This window comes from Manacus vitellinus, unplaced genomic scaffold (genome assembly GCF_001715985.3).
Source record: "Manacus vitellinus isolate BGI_N305 unplaced genomic scaffold, ASM171598v3 scaffold_4_pilon, whole genome shotgun sequence".
NCBI classification, from domain to species: Eukaryota; Metazoa; Chordata; class Aves; order Passeriformes; family Pipridae; genus Manacus; species Manacus vitellinus.
In genome coordinates, this window is record NW_021940604.1 from 9,060,471 (window position 1) to 9,078,531 (window position 18,061).

The 18,061-nt window shown below is 40.9% G+C and overlaps 1 long non-coding RNA gene across 1 annotated transcript; it reads right to left on the reverse strand.

The window, feature by feature from the left end:
- Positions 1 to 9,878: 9,878 nt before the first annotated feature.
- Positions 9,879 to 13,128, reverse strand: LOC108640638. Its single transcript, XR_003916106.1, has 3 exons — positions 12,711 to 13,128; positions 10,532 to 11,212; positions 9,879 to 10,121 (listed from the first exon to the last, which is right to left on the reverse strand). It is a non-coding gene; the product is annotated as an uncharacterized LOC108640638 (long non-coding RNA).
- Between the last annotated feature and the right edge of the window lie 4,933 nt (positions 13,129 to 18,061).

Here is an 18,061-nt window from a genome sequence, read left to right on the forward strand (position 1 = left end):
GGGGAGGCCCTGCGGAAAATTGGTAACTAATATTCACGGGATTCCTGCACCCAGGGATGTGAGATGCTGCCTGTCAGCTGCAAAACAGCAGCACTCGTGACATGCCTTTGCCTGGCTGACAAGCAGCATCAGCTCACAAGTACCATCTGGCAGTGTGCTCACATTGCTACCTACCAGCTTATCCATCTCGGGAATAAAAAATTACAACCTATTATAAGAACATTAGACCAGCTCCCAGAATGAGCTGTTATTCTGAGCTTGGCAAGCTTTTCCTTGCACAAAGGTTAACTTTTTTTCCTTCTCTTCCAAGTCTTGCAGATTAGGCTTCCATGATTTCTTCACAGAAGAAGTACACAGGCATGCAAGAAATTGAGGAGTTATGGTTAGTGGTCTGTGACTGATCCAGGCTGGGAGGACAAGAGTATGCCTAAGCTGTCTGGGCTCTAGAGGTCAAGTCAAAGTGGATGGGTCAAAACGTGCAATAAGTGAGGTCTGTCTGATGGGAAGGTGCTGTATTTTGTAAGTCACAGTTTTATCTGCAGTGACTGGGCAAATGGACTGGAACAGTTCCCAAATCTTTTCCAAGGAGACACTGCACGTACATCCCAGATCATCTTGTACCTGGGCCTACCTAAGCCAGAGCCTTAGTTTTGCAAGAAAATTAGCAGCCATATTTTGAAATAGTCTTGAAGCAGCTATCACAAGAAGTTTTGAGTCACATAGCCTAGTCTCTTTCCTTGCAGAAATCAACATTTTAGAGAGATTTTAAAGCAGTTTCTTGTGTTCGTGGAAACCTTCTGAAAATGTGTGCTTTTCAGTATCTTGCATTGCCATATCTAAATGTCCTGCCTATCTTAGGTTCACAATTTTGAACCTTCTAAATTGCACTTCTGTTTAGAAACCAGAGGAATGGAGAAAGTATAGCCAATTTCTGAGGCCACAAGTTTAGGCAAACCTTGATTCCAGCCACCTCAGTTATAAACCTTCTATTTGTTTTGACAAGAGCAGATTTTACCCTTCTTTAAGTGTACACAGGAGAAAAAAAAAAACAAAAAAAGGATCCCTTCTACTATCTCATTCACTGGCAAGTAAAGGTGTTTGCCTGCAGTAACAACATCAGACCTCCAAGGAAAACTTTTCAAGTTCCTGTAAAACAGTGAAAACCCCATGGATGTAAAATAGAGGCCTGATTCTCATGTCCAGAGTATGTGCGGTGTGTCAGACTAAATTTGACACTAAATTGACTAAACGTGTCAGTTTGAGCCAAGACAGCAGCTCCTTACTATGAATCAGAAGAGCTGGAGGAGTAACTTTCATGGCTGGGTAAAGGAGTGTAACATCTCAAACATCAGTTTTGCAAAATGTAAGCTTCCTGCTTTGGAAGGTCAAATCTTAGTGATGTCCACTCAGTTTTTACACTCTTACAAGGGTTGTGCCATGTGTGAGCAAGACCTTCTCAGGATGAGATCATAGAAATTAAGTGCAGAGATCAAGTAATTTTCGACAATTTCAGCAGTCATGGAGATCTGCTGTAATGTTCTGTGCGTGAAAAAGGTCTTCCACAAGTGTGGCAAGTACCAATGCTACCATATATGCTGCCTGATTTCCCTGGCCTGGTCTGACAGGGGAACGAGGCTGGCACAGTCCCCCTGTACATGTCCTACTTAGACCCATGGTTGGTTGTGGGGTAATGAGGATCCCTAAACATGAGGGGTCTCCACCAGCCTCTCCACAAAGGCCTTCCCATTCCCTGTCCCATAGAAGCAAGTCCTTACTGCACATCATCAGCCAGGACTTGTCCTGGAGATATATCTTTCTGACGAGTGCAGCAAGTTCACACCAACTGGTCCTGCAAATTCTCTCTTCACAATCCAATCCTTTGCAGAAGCTTTCATAACTCAAAAGTAAGTATCTCTTTTTCTTTCTATATATACTACACAGATCAGTTGTGACCATTTCACTCTGAAATTAGTTATTTTAGAAGTCGGGTAAGTAGTTACATCATTCACACAAATTTTGGAAAACTGAACCAGATTTCTGTTCACACTTAGATCTTTTCCATTTATCATACTTTCTTAGGAGTTCCTTTATCAGAATAGATAAATCCTTAAACAAACAAGGAAGATGTTAGCAAAGCACATCACCTTTCACAGCCTTTTATTCTTATTTGTTTGTATTTTTTATATTTTATTTCTTTCCCTAGCAACAGAGTCAGAAAGCCGACCTTACATACTTGATTTGCAGCTGTTCACAAATTGTTAAATCTCACTGAATTTTGATTTGGAACATAAAAGGCACCTTAACACCCATCTGTAGTAACGTAAACAGCATCACGTTTGTGTACTTCAAAAGAGCTGCACATAGAAAGGATCAAGAGATTTTGAGAAAATGTACTAAGTCTGTTTTCTGCAGAGAAGAAAAATTCCCCTAAGCAATATATTTTGGGTTTACAGGTATTGGCCAGTATTTCATTCTTGGTGTAATCTCCTTTGAGGTTAAAAAATGAGCTTGAAAATGTCAATAACAGAAAAAAATTACTGCACCTGATCAGCACGATGGTATAGGAACCAACAAGACTTTCTTAGTAGGTACAGACTAGACACTTGAAATCAGGGACATACTCTGAAAAGAGACTCAATTGACTAGAGATGGGAGTAGATAAAATAGTGCCATTTTACTTAAATTACTGACAGAGAGAGACATATTTCACTCCATGGCTGTCAAAAAGTGTGAGAGAAAGCTAGTGGGAAGATGTTGTGAATCATTTTGGGATTTTCCTGTCAGAAATATTTAATACAAATAACCTGTATTATGAACTTTCTATGTAGGTGCTTTTATGTAAGCCTAAGGTTAAAAAGAAAGAATTAGATTAAAATAGTGAAAACTCAAACCTCTGCAGTTCTCCACAACTGTAAAACGTTCATTCAAGTCCAGATTCAAGCTGATCAAACAGAACTACCCATAACCAAGAAATAAAAATGAAACATCCTTTGTGGGAGACAAAATGGAGTACTTTGACTGGTTTATTTTATTGCTAGCTATTACCGTCATCTCTCCAGATAACAGGTTATGCCTCACCCAGCTTCTTAAGACAACTAAAAACTCACATCTGGGCTCCAGTTAGTTGTCTTTCAAAAATACCCACTCTGAAGAGAGATAAGTCTCTCATCCTCTCTCTCTGTGGCTCCCATCTGCACTTTCCTCTGATGCCACAGTGGTCTTTCACCTCCTATCCTCTGTTAGTAAAGCCCCTAGCTGAGTGCCTGGGAACATCTGTATTGCAGTTTGGCTTTGGCTGAAACTCTGAAAGCAAGAGATGAAGTGACTTCTGCTCTTCAACCCACTGTCTGTAAGGAGTCTTTGTCCTAGAAGTCACTTATAATTTTTCCTGAGTAGTGTTATGTGAATCCTTCCAGCTTTTAAGACAATAAAAGCTGCGTTTCCTGAAGCATCTTTCTCTATCCCTAATATGAAATAATGGCAGACAGGCTGTTACCATTGCAGTTGGCCAGTGAAGTTTGCCAAGGAAAAGTGGTTTAATCAGAAAATGTGAGCTTCTCAGAAATTATTTGCGACAACTGGCTGAATGCAGACTCTTGCAAAGCGCCAAGTATTTTTCAAGTCCTGGGAGCTTTGGTGTCAGAGCAGCACATTCACAGCTTTTGCAACTACTGAGGGAAAATTGGTGGCATTTTTTACCTTCACTGCTGCTATTCAGAAGTTGGTAGATGATGAAGTTAAAGAAAATTATATCAATTTCACATAGTTATTGCTGAGATGACAGGCAGGGCACAGATTTTCCAAGAGAATATCATGTGTCTGTGAAAAATACCTGAGTTTTGGGAAGCTGCAAAACACAAAATTATCCATAACCTGGGAATTTTTCTAGTTCTCCTTGGGTGTTCACTGCAAAGAAGTTGCTAGCCTTTCTTTCAGGTATTTTTTAACAAAAAAAAAAGGAAACACAACATGTAATGTGTGGGCTGTTACTCATCCTTTGAATAATGGATGCTATTTTCTGCAAAGGCTCCAAGCCACACACAGGCAAGTTTTCTCTGCATCTGTAGAAAGGTGGTATAGCAAAAGTTGTTGAAGGAGAAGGGATGGGGCAGTCTTTATTTCACTGTTGTGGTGTTTACTTTTGAAAAACTAGATTGAGCTTCCAAAAATGTAAGGGGGGATATGCTTGCCATCCCTGGGATGAGTGACAGGCAGGGGATCGGTCTCTTCTGCTATCACTAATTATGTGTAAACGCCTGGGTTTGGGGATTTATAATGAGATCTCAGGAGATGGGTTCCACTATTACTAATTGCTATTACTCAAACGAATGGGAAGATTGGTTTAGACATCTGTGGTAGGGAAGCTGCAAAGCACTGCAGAGCTGTATGTGAAATTAAGGAAAGTGGTGCTGTATGAAGTCCCTTGTGCTCAAGGAAGTTTGAGCACTAATGATCAAAGGTGAAGGCCCTGACTCCAGAGCAAAGCATGAGCATGATGTTCACCTTGTGCTGAAACCCAGGCCCACTGCCCCAGACCTTATTGCCTTCTTATGGAACCAGAGCAGCTGTGGCTGCAGGCACAGTGACAAGGTTTGTTTATTCAGCCTCCTGAGCACAGCCAGTACAGCAGGCTTACCTGCCCCTTCCCAGTCACCAGGTTAAGTCCTTTGTGGTGATAATAGTTATTCCATATTCCATGCCTGAAGACATCGCCGATGTTTGGAACAATTGCGTACACCCTCTGCTGTAAGCAGCAGGGGAGGCTGAGCTCAGCCTCGCTGTTCTCCAATCATCCTCATTCTTACAAACAGATGGGCTTCCTGTACAAATCATATCTCAGTTGCATTTAGCTAACAAAAGCAACAATCAAAATCTCCACTGCATCTGCAAAGAATAATGAGGATTAGAGTCTTGTCCAGTGGTCTGGAAGGCTCATTTGCATTCCCTGGTCTGGTGATTCCCCTTTTTTCCATGTTGTGAAAAGACCCTCTCCCCAATGTTTTTCTGTCCCTAAGACAAGAGAGCTAAAAAGCTTTCGTTGATGGGGGAAAGTGGAAGATCATGTTCATGACACCTGCTTTGTATGTAATTCCTACACATCATACACTTCTGCCACAATTATTACTTAATTCATTCCTCTCCAGAAAAATACACCAGTCATTTCATGGTCGCCCTGTTTATCATCCCCAGCTGTGGGAGCCGGTACCGGCCAGGTGCAAGGACTATAGCTGGCTATTCATTTCTCTGAAATGAACCAGCTGTTCCCTTCAGCATGCACTAAGTCTGGGTCCTGCTGGTGACAACCCTGTTATGGCTGCTGCTGCAACTTTAATTTTATTTTAAGAGCTAATCCAGACTGATCGTTCTGAGAACATGCCTAAGTATAGCGAGGGGTAAGTACATTTTACAGAAAGACATATTCCAGGCTTTAAATCTGTTGTAGAATAGCTTATAGGTCTGTGTGAGCTTTTAGATTTTTCCCCCAGATTCATGGGAGATGTTGATTGGTACAGTTAGATAATGTCAGGTAGGGAATTGCTCACCTACTATTGATGTCCACTGAACTCTGTGTTCCAGCATATGGGTCAAATCGTGACCTAAGTCACCAGAGATAGCAGTCACAAGTCCAGTGCCTGACAAAAAACATGTGTGGATGACAAAGAAGAGCCTGAAGTATATTTCAGCCCCATGAAGATCCCAGAGCCAGCAGAGAGTCCATTCCCTTGGGTCTGCTTGTGACCAAAGGACTTGGTCTGTATTATGCAGCTGAGAGGTCTTAGGACAACGCTGCTTCTGTCTTTTTACTACATGGACTCCCAAATGTAAGGAAAGGGGAGGGAAGAGGATGCTGCTGACAAAGAGTTCATAATGAACTGATGGCATAGGAAAGAAGAGAAAAGTTGCCTGTTAAATGTCACAAGGCCTCAGGAGTCTGGACTGAGGATCCAGGTCCCAGTCATTTGCTCTCAGAAGCATGAAATCCATCATTTCCCATTTAAAAAGCAAATAAGACTATCTGGGTTTTCATGGAAATTCTGGATCTGGTTTCAAGTTTGATTGTTCACCAAAACATTAATTGTGAGGTTTTTAAAAATTGCTTTGAACAAGACATGTTGTAAGAAAGGAAGAGATGTAACTTGCAGCTGTATGAAAACAATGCAAAAAAAAGAGAAACTCAGAAAATATTTTCTTAGCCTTGATGATGTCATTCACAGATCTATTTCAACTAATTGTTTTTAAATTAATAATTTTCTACTAATTCTTTTACTTTCAATACTTTTTCATTATTAAGAAATGGAGACAAAACCTACTCATAGCTATGGCTGTTACATTTAACTTAAATCAATGGGATTTTCCTCCCTCTCTTTCTCAGCTCATTTATATTATCCATCAAAATTCCCCATTGAAGAATGTACTTTCTGCTTCTGAGATTTCTGCTCACTTCCCCCCAGCTGAGAGAAGGAATTTGCCAGTACTTTGACCTTTCACTCTGTACTAATCCAACTTGAGTCAGTAGATGCCAAAGGGAGCTTAGTTTTTTCATATTTTCCCAGTTTTATCTGCCAATAGTGTATCATTCTTTGCACAGACTCAGGTCTGCAGAATAGTCCATTTTGTTTTAAAGGCCAACAAAACAAGACAAATGGGATGCTGTAAATACAGTACTAAACCCCATGAATAAATGAAACTGCAAGCTTTGAGAGAGGTCACTCAGAAATAGCTTCAATTCCAATAGACTCTGTATTAGTGACTCAAAACTGTGTACATAGCCAATGAAACTTTCAGTTCATGCTGAGATACAGGGATAGGGACTGCTGCCTATTTTTTGTGAATATTGACTTTTCTTCCAGGAGATCTGCCTTCTCTTCCTAGCAATTCCACACACTTATGGTATGATATTGAGCAAATCATTCTCTCTAGTTTAAAATCTCATGTTCATTAGAATGATGGGATCATGATATGGCTGTCCCTTGTAAAATGCCTTGAAATCCATGGATAAAAGCAAGCTTTACACTGAAAAATTATTGGCATTATGCATTTACAAAGCAACTTCTAAGAACCTCATAGTGCTATCCTGAAATGATACAAAAAATGCATACAGTTTTTCAGGAGTGTTCTAGTTAGATGAAGCTGTCTGAAAAGGCCATAATCCCAGCTCAAGGACAATATCTTTGTTTTCTATTTTCATTTTCAGCTTTGGCCCATATCATGTCAAACTCAGAAATCATTAATATTTCCCGCAAATGACAAGTTCCCAGGGGAAAAAAAATAATCAGAAATACCAAGGATCACTTCCAAGACAAAGTACATTCCCAAGCGAATCCTGCATTATAGACAATGTGGTGCCTCAGGCAGGGGGTAAGGAGAAATAGAAAATTAATCTTGCAGGATGCCTGAAGAGAACCAGGCATACTTTGTGTATTTTAGCGTTTCTCTACTTTTTGCGTTTTAACCTTAATGCTTAGCCAAAATTCAAGGTTCTGTAGTAATTTTCTGTTAGGAAGAGTAATGATAAGAGAGGTGGGTGTCTTTGACACAGCTCCAGTTGTTTACAATGCACAAGACTTTGCTTCCTTGAACAAGGCAGAAACCAGCAAGCTGGAGACAGCTGCTCAGAAGGGGGTCTGGCATGGCCAACTGTCAGTGCTCCGAACAGCAAGATCCCAGGAGATATTCCCAGCACCATCTTCCCTGTGCTTATGCACACCCTAACATATGCTTGGCTTTACCTACTCCCTCTTGGGTCCTCCTGGGCTGCTTGTATGGAGTCACAATCCAGGCAGTGGGTATTGCAACCTGAGGTCTCTCAAAGTCCCCACTGCTGGCTGCAGCATCAAATTAACAGGGGCCTCAGATAATTTCAATGAAAAGTTAAAAAAAAGCTTTCAGGGCAATCTGAAAACTCAGAAAGGAGAAGATAAGAGAACACCCAATGTACTTGCTTCACCACAGAAAAATACCCTTGATGTGAGGGCACTTATTAGTCTGGGTCCGGCTGCTGCTATGAACATCTGAGATCTGTGATTTTCAGGAGCAGACTCCATTAGGTAACAACTCAATACACTTCTGCCACAAGTAATAGTTGGGATGATGTGGGCAGAATGGGGATGGGTAAAGGTGATAAAGTACACAAAGGTGGTACAGAAATGCCAACAGCATCTCTACTTGGCACAGCCGTTGCTGCCAGACTTAACCTCAGTGCCATTCCTGTCACAGATTGAAAGCTCTCTTCTTGCTGTACGAAGTCTTTTTCAACTCTCAAAATAAAAGTGGGTTGAGTATCACAGAGCTTCACACCAGGAAAAATGCATGAACTCAGTGTAAATTATAATAACGAACTTGTAGTATATATGTAATTTCTAGCAGAGAAAAATCTTCTATGAGCCAGGAAGAAGAAAAAAAATTGAGGTCTTTTTCATTATCTAATTTACCATCATTCCTTGATATCTCCAAGTAGGACTGGGGGCTCTGGAGTAGATCATTAAAGCTCTTTCCCTCTTTTCTGTACTATAGACCTCTGCATTACAGAAAAGAGAAGCTGGCATTGGAACCTGTAGCAATGCCACAAGCTCTAGCAATTCTAGTGAATCCATAGAGAATTTATGGAGTATAGCCCCAGGCGCATGATGAAAAGGGCAGAGAGAGTGAAGGTGATATTCAGTCTTTGGAAACACTGAGAAGAGGTGAAGTTTCTTGGAAGAGATGACCTTTTTTTTTTTTTCTCTAATCAGAAAGAGTAGGCTGTCAGTTATTGAGTTTAAATTTAGATTGCAGTGTTGTTCACTTCTCTGTTACAAAACTCAGATAGATTTAATATCCAGACCTGCAAATCCTTTACAGTGAAACAGGAAAAAAAATGAAGTCACAGAACTAAGACCAGTTAATGGAAGCGTATGCGTGAATGGCCTGTGCGGTGTTCCCATTAACTGCTGTGCTGATTTATATTGTTGTCATCACAATCTTTTTGCGTTATGTCTCATTATACTCAAAGAATATTGTTACAATTAGATTGAAATTTGTCTTCATGGGAGGCATTGTCCTGACTGAAGGATAAGGGTGATATTTCTGGGCAATCTATAATGCAATTGGCCACCTATGACTGCCAGCTCACATACACTGGATCTTCATCACCACACACAGGGCCAGCCCAGAAGCTGGGGAATGGTTAACGCCCACACCTGCACTAAACCTTCAGGTGGAAGGCAAACAATCAGCTTCGTGTGGGACTGAGGAAGGGAAAATCCAGGCACCTCCCTCCCTGGTTCAGGAGGAGTTGAAAGCAGCTACTCCTGCTGGGATTCATGCTAGTGCTGGGCAGAACAGCCTGAAGGTGGCCTGCCCGGGGGATGATGTGTGCACACATTGCAACTAATTGCACTCTGTACATCAGACTGCAAAAACCAAGACAAATTAATCATCATTTCACCTTGTCAAGTAAGTAAATACTGAAACCCTTACCTTACATACAGGAAAAACAAGCCACAGAAAGAGCTGGGGCCAGTGCCAGGACTGGGAAACAGCTATCCAAACTTTCTAGTATGCTATCCTGCCCCCCCTCAGGCAACACAACTGCTCTCTTTCAGAGTCAGACTCAAGTTAGCTCCTCTGGAGCAGAGGAAGGTGGCAGTCAACCTGTCATGGTATCCAGCATGCTCCTTCTTTATGAGGAGCACATAGAACTTCTTAACTTTTGGCTTCTTGTAACTTGTTCTTTCTTTGTTGAGATGAATTGAGGTCTTTAAGGAGCCCTATACAGTATTTCTAGAGGATTCTGGTTGCTGCTATAGTAGCAAAATAGCAGGCACAACAAATAACAGTGACAAGCTTTGAAGAACAGCTAATGTTTCACTTTCATTTAATTTTCAACATTTCTTATGTGTGCATACAAATACAGAAAGATTCTCCTTAAAAAATAAAACCAACAGCCTGGACTTTCCTTAAACTCAGAGGCATAACAGTAAGTGCTTCACAGGTCCCATAGCTGACTGTTCCTTTTGAAGGCAAACCAATACAAATTTCTTGCTCCTGTAGTTATGGCTCAGTTCATCTTACAGACTCTGCTTGTAGGACCATGAGATTGATATAAGCATGCAGGTATGGTTCAGTTTGCAGACCTTTCGCTACAGGACAAAGAAAGAAAATGTAATAAATAAGTAAATAAATTTAAAAAACACAACATCAAACTTAGCAGAGAAAATAATATGCTTGGCCAAACCTGGTGCTCTGGGAGAGCTGACATCTGATTTATCCTACTAACACATCAGTAATTCTCTGTGCTATAAAAGAACTATGTGGTTCAGCTTGTTTGCTCTCAGGGTTTTTGCTGAAATCCCCTAGTCACATACTCAGGAAGGAATCCTTTTATCAAAGAACCTTTGCACTTTGCACCACAAGTATTGTCCATGGCTGCTATTGCCCTTCATTATAGCCTTGAAGGGGACTGACTGAGCGCTGTGGCAGCAATGTGCTGACACCAGAATTTGGTTCCAGTTTGATGAGATAAGGCAAACACACAGATTTTGGCACTTACATTCAGGAGGGCTAATAACAAAGGTTAGGTCTCTGTGGACATTACCAGGTCAGTGACAAAATTCTAGTTATCCAAAATACCAGCAGGGACTTCAGCTGTATGGGGAAACAAAAGTGCAGAGCAAAAGGAACATGAGGAAGAGAAAAGAATTTGAACCAGCTGAAGCAGTTCATCTCCAGACAAAACCAGCATGAGTGAAGGTAGTATTTATGTGCATAAGGGTAGAGGGGACAGATTTTGTGCTTGCAACTTGTTAGGGAAGGCAGTAAGCCCTGGCCTTTTCTTTCCAGAAAGTAGGATAGACTGTTCTGCATTAAAAACCCCAAAAAAACAAGCAAACAAACAAACAAAAAAAACCACAAAAAAACCCACAAACCAGGAGAATTCCCACACTGGACTGTTCTTACTCCACCTGTGCAAATACTTTTGTATCCACTGGCAACTAATCTGGAAGGCCCATCTGCTTCCAACCAACACATAAGCACCCACTGATCCCACCTCACATGCTGTTACTCTAAGTCCCCTCATTTTACCAGATCATAGAAAGGGAAGAGGAGGAAGAAATCCAACAGATTTACTCTAATCCTTGAATGCAGCTTTCGATCTTCTTTGTATGGTCTCAGAGCCACCCTCTTGTCTATATAAACAATGCCCCACGCTGAACAGGAGGTTCTGTAGAGTCTATGGAGAAGATAAAGGACAGAAGAAACAGTAGTGAGAAACAGTATGTAGTTTAGGAAAGCATAATATAAGTTTGCATTTTATGCCAAAAAAATCCCACCAGTTTTCTTGGCTTGTTTTACAAGAACTTGCTGAAGTTTAAGAGGCAGAGAGTAATTTTACTGACTCTGACACGTTTAGCTGACTAACAGAGCAAAAAAACTTGGGAAATACCTTTCACGTTCAAAGGTACAAAATAATACATCTTGTGGTTTGTATCAGCCTGGTTTTCTACATGCCTAGGATTTAAATACAAATCTCTGCCAAACACAGGGAGTTTTTAAGGGTGTTAAATTGCCTAGCTCTTTTTACAGTGTGCAAAGTGATTTGAAATCATTGGGGAACATTAATGTTTTGTGGAGAGAGTTCCAGGTTGGAAGACTGCAGTTTGCAGCACTAAGACTTATAAATCATTTCAGCTGTGGTGGAATGTGATGATTTGAAGCCATTGGGTTTGGAAATGGAAAAAAGACATGATCTTGAAAGATTCAAACTGCTTTGAATATGTTAAGCCCAATCTTACAGCTCTGATTGAAACATATTCCACAAACATCAAAGTACAAGCTGTAAGATCAAATACTTTCTGCTGGAAAACTTCCAATATAACTTACCCTTTGTAGCTCTGCATATATTTAGAAACACTGGGCCTAATCATACAGCAGTTTACACTTGATGTAATCACCTGCTGTTGTGCAAACTGAGCACAAACACCTTTTCTAATCTAGTAATAATTGTACATCATTTTGCCATCATTGTGAAAAGGCACAATGAACAAATGCTCTCTTCTGCAAGGAGAAAGAAGCTGGAGATAAAATTTTCTTGCTTCCATGAGATTGTCTTGCTATAATAAGCAGAAATAAGATAGAAAGATGAAGGACACTCACAAAATTGTGGAAGTTACATAAAATGAAAGTGAAAAAAGACTGGAAGAACACCAGCTTCATTCCTACGGGCAACATCAGCTGGAGAGTAGGAAAATACTATCATCCTCTAACCTTGCTCATAGGCATTCTTGAGGACCAAAGGGAAAACACAGCTTTCATTCAGTTTCTATATTATTTATGCAAGACTTCCACTGTCTGAGACCTAGTACTGTGCTAATAGGAAATGTTAAGAAAGGAAATCTCTAAAAAAAGGATTTAGGAACAAACAGCTGTCAATTGGTGATGCTCAGTAAGATGTAATTAGTGACATGGGATCAAATGGCATGTGTTTAAACATTACACTTGCTTCTAAAAGCCATTGTGTATCCACAAAAAAAGAATTAAACACATTTCTAAGTTTACCAAATTTCTAAGCATGCCAAAATCATTCTTCTGAAAAAGTTTCCCTGCCTTTTGCCATGACTTAGATCAGCAGTAAGAATGATATGAGAGAGCAAACTGAACTTCTGTGTGCAGGTTGTGAGGAGTTACATATTTAGCTTGATTAGTCTTTGCTATTGCAAAAGATATCTGACCTTTTCTGGAGGAGCTCAGTGCTACCTCTGCCTCATAGCAAGCCCTTGCAAGTCTGGAGGGGAGAGTGGTGACAAGTTTGCTGCCTGCCTTCCATGGAGTTCCATTCAAGCTCGGATGACAAACAGGATTTTTTAGGTTGCTGCAGTCCTTCTGCCATCTGCATTTGCCCCACCAATATCCTGCCAGAATAACAGAGCATGAGCCCTTTGTGAAGAGGGAGGATAGAGTATGCTACCAAGAACAACTCCTACAGGGATCCAGAGTGAGACCCTGCTTATCCATCTTCGTCATGGAAGACTCATATGTAAAAATGCTTATCAACATGGAGATAATGCTTATCAATAAGTATATATGTTCATCATACAGCATTTATATAATATGTTCTAGACTGAGTTTAAACATTCTAGAATTATAAATTACACCTTTCATGGCACCTTAATTTGGATCCTAGTGTATGTACAATGAAAGATAACCTTTAATTAAATGTTATTCCTTTTATTTTCTCACAGGGATCTTGTCATATAGTGAGAACAGCAATAAGAAAAAGAAGCAAGATTGGGAATTAATGAGGATCCTTGCTTCATTTGCTCCACCATGTAGGAAATGAAACTTCTGCAAAAAGGAAAGGCAAGAGACTACAGGAGAGAGCATGTCTTTTGGAATAAAGCAAGTGAACATTACAAAACGAAACTCAGTCATGTCTCTGCCACTGCTACACACTTCCTCCCTGATTGTAACCACAGCTCCCACAGTCTGCTCCCTGGACAGTGAATCGGCAGTTCAGACACAACAGAGCAGAAAAGAAAATGTGTGGGTCAGTATAACATGGGCCAACATTAGAGTGTCTGGCAGCTCTGGAAATCAGAAAAGACCAACGCTTTGTAAGAAGTGGAAGGCACAGAAACAGAACATGACACCCAGTAGGATTAAGTACCTGTTAATATCCTATGTGATACAATACAGTTCTTACTTATTAGAAAATGTGTATTTGGCAAAATTCCCCTTGGGACAGTTTTTAAGGTAAAGTCCACTCCAATACATGACATACCCAAGTTCCCACAAAGACAAGTTACTCTATTTGAAAACAACAGAAAGTACTTCCCCAATTTTATTTCCCATTTTCTCTGGTACATTAAATGACTTCGTTTCAGAAGTGAGCCAAGGAGTAGCGTTAAGGAATCAACTAAGTTCACCTGCGTTGTGACTGCTGTGCATCAGGGAATCAGTCATCCACTCCACAGCTAACCTGAGCAGTCTTGGGCCTGTGCTGTGCCATGCTGCACATCCAGCATGGCCTTCAGCCTGTGCTGTACCCCACACATAACTGCACAAATTCAAAGTACAATACTTACATTGGAGAGTTTCCACCAAAAAGCCCTGGTGCTACCTGGAAAGCCACAGGGATGGGCTCTGTGATCAGATGCCTTTATGAGAGATTTTTCTGGGATTTATGGGCTAAGAATTCAAAAGGCTATTTTGTCTGCCCATTATGCAAAGATGGAGATGTTTCGCAGTATAACAAGTAGGGTTATGCTGCTTGGGCATACCCTAGAGCCACAAAGTAAAACAAAAAATATAGATACCTGTAAAATGGACTGCTGGTGTTACAGAGACACAAACTCACACTTTTCCTTCTCCAACAGGCTCAGAGATATCACTCTGTTGGATAGTCACCCCAAAAGGCACATCTCAGAGGCAGAAGGTGAACGCCTCATGCCCACCCCTCACCCTATGGGCCTCCTATGAGGAGGAGCTACGTGGCTGTACCCACAGTAGAGACAACAGTGTCCCCGGAGCAGAGCCCCTCCTCACAATCATGGGCAGGACTGGGCTGAGCACCCAGCAGAACATCAGGTTTACTCAGGAGTTTTATTCTGGACTTGTCCCCCAGGATTGCTGCCTTCCAGCAACCAGGAGACCAGGTCACTCAGCAGCCTTCACATCTCTACTACCCCAGTGAACCTTTAAACCTGAAACATAATGCTAATGGGTGAAGACAGTAATATAAACCTCTCTCATGAGACAAATGTGTCTAGAGTATGATTGTATGTCCAAGCTGTGGCCTTGGTATCGTCTAGTTAATGGTATGGTATCCCTAACTACTGTAGTTATGAAGCCACAGGATCATGATGTTATGCCTGAATGGCCTGATGTGTACTACCTGTGCTGAGGATGGAAACATGCATAAGTACTGAACGCAGTGATAAGACTCATGATTTTCATGACTGCCCTCTTGCTTCTATAGCCACAGCCTAATACATGGCTTGATCTCATGTGAACCATCCCATTGATTTATAGATGTTTGCAAAAATAAAGATTCTACGAAATACAAAAGCATTCTTAGAAATCTGGTGTAAAAATATTTATTTCTTTCATGGCCTCGCCTTAATCATACAATGCTCTCAGATTTTAGATTTAATGAAAACATTGTCCTTGTACTGCAGACAGTACAAGGCTTGGAAATATGACCCATTCACAGCCAGAAAATAAGGAAAGCAAAGAAAAAGCACCTCAAGCCTTCTTTAAAAAAGAACTTTCCAAAATCTAATTTTTGCATCAGCCTCTTGATATTTTTGCAGCCTGACTCATAAAATGCTGAGTGTATGTGGGAGAAGTGGAGTGGGAGTGAAGGGATGGCACTGCCATTTTAAAAATTATAAATAGATAAAGTGCCAACTGTCTGCATACTCTCAAGACATCACTAGCTGGCCAAGATCATTGCCATCATCTGTAACTAATAATGCAAAGATTATTAGTTTTGTTTCTTACATTTACAGGAGAGTAAATGAGATTTACATGAGACTTGACAGTAACACAGCTTGCAAGGTATGGCTCAAGTTAGGAGTTTTCTAGACAGTTTCAGTGATGTTTCTTTTTTTGTTTAAAATAGAGATTATCAACATAGCAATTTAAAATATGTGCTTGCATGATGACTAGCAGTCTGGATTGCCATAAAGCAAAAATTTCCAGTATCATTTAGTTTGCACTGTTTATACCGTTTACTCCCTCTTGCTTCTGCTGACATGGATTGGTTTTGTTTCCTTTTCTGCAGAAGTGTTTCACCCCTGGCTGTCACCCACCACAACATCCTGCTGGTGCGCAGGCTGCAGATTGCAGAGGGGAAGGTTTCACTTTTACATCGAAGTGCAAACCCTGCTGTCTTTGGCTGCTTTAAAAATGTAAGGGAAGCACATTGCATACAGGCCTAAACTTAGTAATGGCAGTGGGACTGCAGTATTGCCATTTTTTAACCCTTCCGTTTCTGGGCCACATATTGTTATACTTCTAAGACAAGATGTGTTCAGTAATGTCAACAAAGCTGTCAAGACCCTTACTAGGGTGCACACCTCTGAATGGGGTTCCAAGCATGATTGGGAGCTATTTTTCTCACTATACAAGGTGTTTGAGAGGAAACCAAGCTGATGTGTGCTTCAAACTTAAAGGTGCCTTCCAACTAGAAATATTCTGTGATTCTATAAACTGCCAAAAGTGTTTATAGAGAAGAGAACAATTCTGAGAAGTCCCATTATGACACTTCCCCACTATCAGGCCAGCTGGCTGGGCTTGCTTAAATGTAACACAATACAAATGTAAGCACACAGAGCGGCATTGTATTCCACACCACAAAGATGCAGGTTAGGGAATCCCACTCTTGGCTCTGAGCAAACCATTCAGCCTTGATGTTGCTTGACACAAAAGTGCAAACCAGCTTCCCAAGGAGTCTGAGGCACAGTTTTTTATGTAGTGATTTCTCCTCACCTGCTGACATGTTTTTTGGCACACCATGTGCCATGCAGGGGCCTGGCAGCAACCTGCGCCCACCTGCTGCTGATGCTCCCATTCTCTTCAAGCCAGAACCATTCGCCAAGATCATAAAAAGTCTCTTAGTGGATGCTTAAGGAGAAAATCAGACATTTTTGTATAAAGCTGAGGACTACTCAGTGTCCCTGCTTCCCAGCACAAGATCCTGGTGGACTTAAGACGTGTGTGCTGATCCCTATGGACAGAATACTGGGGGGTGGGGAGGGAGCGTTCTGCTTTCCTACAGATCAGTTAATTTTTTACTTTGTAAACTGTCTATTAAGCTTATGTAAAAGACCCAAACTGTTCCCTTCAGTGCATTTATTATGTACCAGAGTAAAGGACAAGGACAAAAGTACCGATTAGTACTCTCCAATACACGCAGGCAGGATCCTAGTCAAGACTGTTGATGTTACAGGTGATGTTAAGAAACAGTGATCTACCTTTGCTCTAAGAGCCAGCACCTATATCAATTTAGATCTCCTAAGGATTTGATTTTCAAGGAAAGATCTCTTCAGCATTTTGATCTGAAATGGCATTCTCAAAAAAATCAAGAGCAGGTTGAAGAACTGCTCCAGTCCAATGATTTCCAGGAATCTGTATGGTCAAAATTTCCAGGTACTTCTGTTTTAAAAATAAGTTGAATGGGTTAGTTGAGGATAAGTGCTTGACAGTGTTTCTAGAAAGCAGTGTTTCTAGGATCTAGTTACATAAACTGCCCTAATGTGAAATTATTCCAATAAAGTTTTCCTGAGGGTGGCAGTTCAGTTTAGTTCTGCCATTCTGTGTACAGCTTTAGCCAGAAATGCACTGTAGATGCACATTTAAGCAGCTGAAGCTAGTCTGCTGGCAGGTATTTTGAATAATGCACCAGACGCAGCATTATCTTGTGGTGTAGCCTAGATGTCATTGCAGATTATGCTTATCTCTGCCAGACCACCTGGGCGACTCGGTGAGGTTAAATAGCAGTCTGGTAACCTAGAGAGGGAGCAGCACGACCTACAAACACTCTCCAAAGTCTTGTCAAATCAAATCCAGATGAAATGTCCTTTCAGAGAAATGCTTAGAGTTATACCTGAGCATTTTCTAGTACAGCATTTTCACAAATACAGCAGCATTATGTCCATCATCTTGCTCCTTTTTGGAGCTTATTCCTGCACAACCACTGTAAGCTGAGTGACACTAAGAGTTTTGCTGCCACCTTGCCATGCTTAAAGCTGTTCTCCAGAGAGAAAAATTGTATGGACCATGTAATTGTATATGCATAATATGTGTATGGATTGGTATAACAGGTATTTAAAACCTATTTTTTTTCTGAGTGGGGAAACACTCAGTAAAATGACAATTATGTTTGCATGGGAATATAGTGATCTGCATTTTCTGGTCTTTGCTAAGTCTGCTAAGTGCCACAGAATATCATGTTAGAATAATTAATATCTATATCTTGCAGAATTAGGTCTTTTGTGAAGCTTTGGTAATAGAAGATGTATTACTGCCAGGTCTTTATGAGTGAAGAGGCCTTGCTCTGTCTCTGCAGCTAATGTTCTAA